General features: G+C 53.3%; 1 protein-coding gene across 1 annotated transcript in view; it reads right to left on the bottom strand.

Annotated features, from left to right (window-relative positions):
• The window catches only part of Hers (Histone gene-specific Epigenetic Repressor in late S phase), a 262,505-nt gene that overhangs the window by 243,992 nt on the left and 12,273 nt on the right, over positions 1-6,240 (bottom strand). The window lies entirely within an intron of this gene.

The following is a 6,240-nucleotide window of genomic DNA, read 5'->3' as shown; positions in this document are numbered from 1 at the left end:
GCACAATTGACCTGCGAACGGATTCCACCTGGCCAAGCTCTATTTCAGCTTCGAAGTTTATAGGCACGCTCTCCAGCTTCGCGTCTGTCGGCATATAGGAAGCCGCGGGTCCTGCCACTTCCAGGGTAGCGAGCCCGAGCCAAATTTATCCAGCCTGCCGATCGTGCCCCACTGTTGCGAAAGGCACGCATACGCGCGCACAATCCCAGGAGCGAGAAACGGCAAATAGGTGCGAGAAGAGGCGGCCTCTCTTGTTGAAGCCAACAAAGGGCTGGCGAAGAACTATATACGTGCACGCGGGCATCCGGGCAAGGGAAAGAAGGGCCACGAGCTCGAACGCGCCACGCGACCAACGAACACCACCGGGCCCCATGGCGCGCATGCGGTCGGAGTGTTGCGCAACGCGACGCCAGCCGCCGCCAGCAGCAGCCACGGCGACGATGACGATCCTGGCGTCGCGCGCGAGCCAGTCGGGCGCTGCGCGCGTGTACAAGCGTTGCGCAAGTGGTGCGGATGGCGCGGCGCTACGCACGCGACCTTTTTTTTTCACGTAAGGACGTCGCGAGCCCCAAGTCTCTCTCTGTCGATCTCTTCCGCGCGGACTTCGTCCGTTACGCCCGCAGCTCGCGAGGCTTGCGAAACACATGGCGCAGTTGGAGAGAGAGAGATCCCTTGGCGCGCTTTCGGAGCGCCGCGCGCGTCCCTGGGGTGGGGGAGGGGAGCCGTGGCACGGGAGGAGGAGGAGGAGGAGGAGGAGGACACGCCGAGAACGAGCGAGCTCATTACATGACGGCGTCGACGCGCAGGCGCCCAAACATCCGCGTATGTTTGTGCATGTCACTCCGGGTCTTTTTTTTTCTTTTTCTTGGTAGCGTCGCACTTGCACCGGTAAACATATAACGGTTTCCAGAAATCACGGACGCGAGCACAAGTAAGTGGAAACGGACAGGACAACGCTGGTAAGCACGCGGTAAGCACACGGTAAGCACGCGCGTTAAAAGATCGCCCCCAAGGGCGAACCAATGACGCCAGGTGTAGCGAGATATTAAAATATTACACGAAAGCAAGACGATTTTGGATAGCCAGTGTATAAACCGTGTCAGTTTATTGTGCAGCAAACGTTCGCTTACCAACGAAACAGCCCCCTCCACCCCCCACCCCCCCCTTTCGCGAGCGAACGTTCCGTGCTGCCGCTCCGTTTTACCGTTTCGCCGTGACGTGCCTCCGAAACTCGGCAGATCACGTGACCTCCAGCATGCGGCAGCGACGCGCGAGATGAGCACGCGCGTCAAGGCCTCCAATAAAATTATCTGACTCAACGTATCGAATATAGTTGCTCCCCCCAACAAGTGGCGTCGAACAAAACTTCCAAAAAGTTCCCATTAAAGTTTTCCGACAGGTTCCACGCGGCAGGTTCCGACAGAAGTCATCCTCCTAAACGTTCTGACGCACCCGAGTTGCAAAAGGTATGCGCGTTTTACGAGAGTTGGTCATTTGCCATTTCAAGTGCCATACACATGTACTGTATACGTCAAACCCGACCGATCCATCGGACGATCGGCGCGTCGGAAAAGATAACTGTTGAAAAAAACCTGTTCGCAACCTGGTGGAATCCCGATTGCGGACGGTTGGCGGATGCCTTTGTATCGGGCCGTTTTGGCGGACATCTTGTTTCGCAGTTTATTGCGCGCATATTCCGCCCAGCTGTGAAGCGAGAGAACCGTATGCTGGCCGGAACTATAGTTTATACTGTGCATGCAGGAAGATTCTTGTATACTCATTCGCTCTCGCCAAAACGATCTGTTTCACCGGCATCGCTCTTCGATGTGGCCGCACTGAACTGCACCATATATTATATATATATTGGGAGCTATAGTTCAGCAAAAGCCTACGGTTCTCTCGCACCCGGCAACTTTGGAGGCGCATGGCGTCGTGGGCAAACTCGCGGTACAGCTGGCGACGTGGCGCAGCGATGGTTGGTGCCCGAATGAAAGGGTCTCCCGCTTTTGGTCACAGACGGTCCCTCGAGGGCCGGCATGAGGCGCGGCGAGTTATACAACTTCCACGTGCGAGTGATAACAGAAAGCTTGACACGTTACGTGTACGACGCGTATGCGGCTTGTACGTAGCGTACACGTGACTAAAATAGCGTTATACAAGGCTTATAACGTGTTAAATTTTATTCGTTCGAATGGAACTCTGCGGGGTCCGTTTTGCGACGAAAGAAAAAAAGTTGCATCCGGTTGCCGCTTCGCTGGCACCACAATATACCACGCTGGAGAGTACTGCGATAGCAAAAAGCAACAGCCCTTGAACTCAACGTGCGCAATGACAGACGGACTTTCCCTTAGACTTTTCCGCTGCTGCTGCTGTCTGGCACACTGCATCGGGGGGTGGTCCAGAGCGTGTGTATACATGACAGGAGCACAGCAGAGAGAAAAGGCGACGTGAGAAACTCGTTTGGATTGATTGATTAATTTTCTGATTAGTTGATCAATTGACTGATTGATGGATTAATTGCTTAATTGACTGACTTTATTTACGAAAGACGTATACTAAGGGTAGAAAAATTAAGGCGCGAAAAAATGAGGACAAAGGACACATATCGGCAGAATGGCGTACGTCCGTCCTGTCGATCTGTGTTTGACTCCTTTTAAAGCGAGGCTTTCTTTGCCTCTTCCTTCGACATTCCCGCTGCTGCTGCTGCTGTCTGGCAAACTGCGTCTGGGGGTGGTCCAGAGCGTGTGTACACATTTCAGGAGCCCGCCAGAAAGGAAAGACGACGCGAGAAACTCGTTTGGACCTTTGCACCGCGTCAAATGTCACAATGCCCTCAAGAGCTCCCTGGGCGTCGCCACATTAGCCTCTTGACAGCTTTATCTGTGAGCTAACCGCCGTGGTTGCTCAGTGGCTATGGTGTTGTGCTGCTGAGCACGAGGTCGCGGGATCGAATCCCGGCCACGGCGGCCGCATTTCGATGGGGGACAAATGCGAAAAGACCTGTGTACTTATATTTAGATGCACGTTAAGGAACCCCAGGCAGTCGAAATTTCCGGAGACCTCCACTACGGCGTGCCTCATAATCAGAAAGTGGTCTTGGCACGTAAAACCCTATAATTAAAAAAAATTATCTGTGAGCCCCCGCAAAAGCCATTGCAGCATCCCTTACCTTTCTACTAACGCGGAAGTCCAGAGGAAAGCTAGGACGAATGGTAGAGAGGAGGCAGACAAAAGGTAGAACTGATGCAGTCGCGAAACGAGTGAATAACAGCCTTGCCACTCTTCACTGGCAGTTCCTATATAAGGGGGGGGAGGGGGTGGCGTGAGGAATAGGTGACACGCATACGAATAGGCGCATGTGTGCTTCTATCCCTCCCTGTCTTTCGGAGCGCTTCAACCATTTCTTAAAGATGAAATACCAGCGTGCGTGCCCAGACTGCCACATTGCTATTACTATATAGACACGACAGCGGTTGCGGGCAAACTGGATAACTTGAAAAGGCGGCAGCGCTAAAAAAAATGACACGGACGAAGGCATGACGTTTCGTCGGCGCAAGAACATGAAAGGAGGCTTGCAGCTCAAGTCGGTGGGAGGAGAGAGAGAGAGAGAGAAAGCTTTTATTGTCAAGTTTGAGTGGAGTTTTCTTTCCCAGCGGTGTGGGCTAAATGTGCGCCCTGCCTACAGACTCGACACACTCGGAAGATCTCGGCACACGCGCGCTTCATTCGATCCGGCCGCAAGATCTTGACGGCCCGTATTCCATATGGCCGACTGACGGGAGTGCGTCCACCGAACGACACGCTGACTTCTCGAGGTATAGCAGCTCGGACCGGAGACGGGAAGACAGTTTCCGCGCACGGCATTACCGAGACCGCGATGTGTGAAACGGTGTATAGCGCATGGGTCGGACAGGCTGCACGACGAGAAAGAGCCCTTCGCACTAGAAATGAGCTCGATTAATGTGGCGAATTAAGCCTGTTGGTACACATCTTCCCCTGTGCACCTTCCCCTGTGCGTTCTGCGTATACTACGCAGAGAAACAGCGGTGGCGCACGCAAGGTAACGTTTAACATCAACTCGTCACTCTCGCGCTGGACTAAATTAACGCCGAAGAAATTAAACCTCCGCCGTCAACATCACCCCTAACGGCGCAGAAAGCTTCGTTTATACGTAGATTCCCACAGTGCGTTGGATCCGCATATCTTTTCTTTTTTCCCTTTCCTTTTTTTTTTCTTTCGTGCTATAATCTTTCTGCCAGTATGTCCATGGTATGTCTGAGCAACTTATGCGAAGAAAAAGGTTCTGCATGCAACTGCTACGCGGGGACAGCGGTCTCAAGGCGCGTTCGACGCTCGCGCGTGTGCGGCCACACCACCTCGCGTTCGCATGCAGAATATGCACGCTATTAGAGGCTCGCGCAGAGTTCCGCGCTGAAACTCGCCCCACATACGTCACGATCACCGCGAAGGGCACCGCGCAAGGCACACTTCCCGACAACGTGGTTCGCGAAAATGCAGCCAAATCCAAAGAGTCCCGCGGCGACGGTTCCCGAAAGCAGTCGAGCCGAACGGTGAGCGAGAGCGGTGCTTTAGTGCACGGTGGTGCCACGCACATGGCGAACGGTGTCAATTTCGCGCCGTTATATAACGTCTCCCTTCCCGGCCGTCGAAACGACCGTAAACGCGGCGCCATTCGCAGCCCGGCGACAGCTGCATGCGACGACCCCCTCTGAAAGAAGAAGGTATCCCGCGCGCTTCCGATGCTTCCCCGCGATCGTTTCTACACGGCGCGCAATTTATAGCGCACGAAGTGCAGTGGCACGCGCGCGCGCGCGTTCGCGAGTTGCGTAACACTTGTCTGCACAGACATAGAGCTTCTATCGAGCTCTTGGTGAGGTGCCAAGTGAGCCAACCAGAGACACTATATAGTAGAGAACATTCGCTAGGCGTTGATGCGGCTTTATCAGTGGTGGCAACGTGAGGCAGGGCGCGTTCTATAGAGGGCAGGGCGGTCGTTGACAGAGGCAACCGTTTCTCTCCCAGTCTCTATCTCTCTCACGATCTCCTACTCGTTTCTCTCTTTCTTTTTTTTCGACAGCCGGTTGGATAAACATCGTTAGGAGCGGAAATGTCTGTGGGCACATTGATTCGGAGTACTTGGGGAGTTCGGTGCACCCTTGGGGAGGACGCAGCCTCCCGCGGAGCGGCCTACCCGGAGTGAAGAATACACCTCCACGTATACCGGAGTACACACGCCCGTGCTCTCTGGAAATTACACCCTTTGGGCCGTATCTGCGTCCCAGAACGATAATCGTCACCTATCTCGAGTGCCTTTCCTTTTCTTTATAGCGCTGCGCACCTGGTACTTCCAGATCATCAACGGCGTGCGCGTTATCAGCGTGACGTACATAGCACTGTTGACAGGCGAGTAAACAACTAAACAAAAATTACACCCTGTGGGGCGTATATTTGCCACACAACAATAATCGTCTGTATTGTCCGCATTTCCTTTCTTTAACGCTGCGCGCGCGCCACTTCCAAGTCACGAACGGCATGCGCGTTATCAGCGTGGCAGAGCATTCGCGACACGAAAGTAGCGGGCGCAACGTTTTCAAGAACGGAAACGCGAGCGAGACAGATGACGATTATCGTTGTGTGGCAAATTACACCCCGAGGGGTGTACATTTGTTTAAGAGGGTAGCGAGCGCAGAGTTTCCAAGAAAGGAAACGCGGGCAAGACAGTTTACACCCCAAAGGTTGTAAACTTTTTCTTTAGAATGTGCGGACTAGTCGGTGAACGAATATGCACCTTTCAACATTTCGCTCCCGTTATCATTCGCAAACGTGCCATCGTCATCACCGGAGACCTAGAGGCAGTACTGACACACGTTTGCAAAGCTGTATAGAAACTATGGGTGCGATCCTGTACGCGTTCCAAAATAGAACGGAGGCGGTCCGTTCCACCGAGCCGCACACGATTGGTCAATTTGAACAGTGACGAAGGCCATGACGTCTATTGTGACGTGACATCTGCTGTCAATTATTCCGTGTCGTCTGCTATCGGATGAACGCAACGAAACGGACCGCCTATTTCGTGACGTAAAGAACGGGCAGCCTCCGTTCGATTTCGGAACGCGTACAAGATCGCACCATATACCCTCGTAATCCTGTAATCATCAGAATCATATCGTGGTTTTGGTGAGTAAAATATACCACCGTGAATTTCACTCTTCTTTAGAA

Source organism: Dermacentor andersoni, chromosome 7 (genome assembly GCF_023375885.2).
Source record: "Dermacentor andersoni chromosome 7, qqDerAnde1_hic_scaffold, whole genome shotgun sequence".
Taxonomy (NCBI): Eukaryota; Metazoa; Arthropoda; class Arachnida; order Ixodida; family Ixodidae; genus Dermacentor; species Dermacentor andersoni.
The sequence above is the reverse complement of the archived record's forward strand: the minus strand, read 5'-3'. Positions and strand labels throughout refer to the sequence as shown.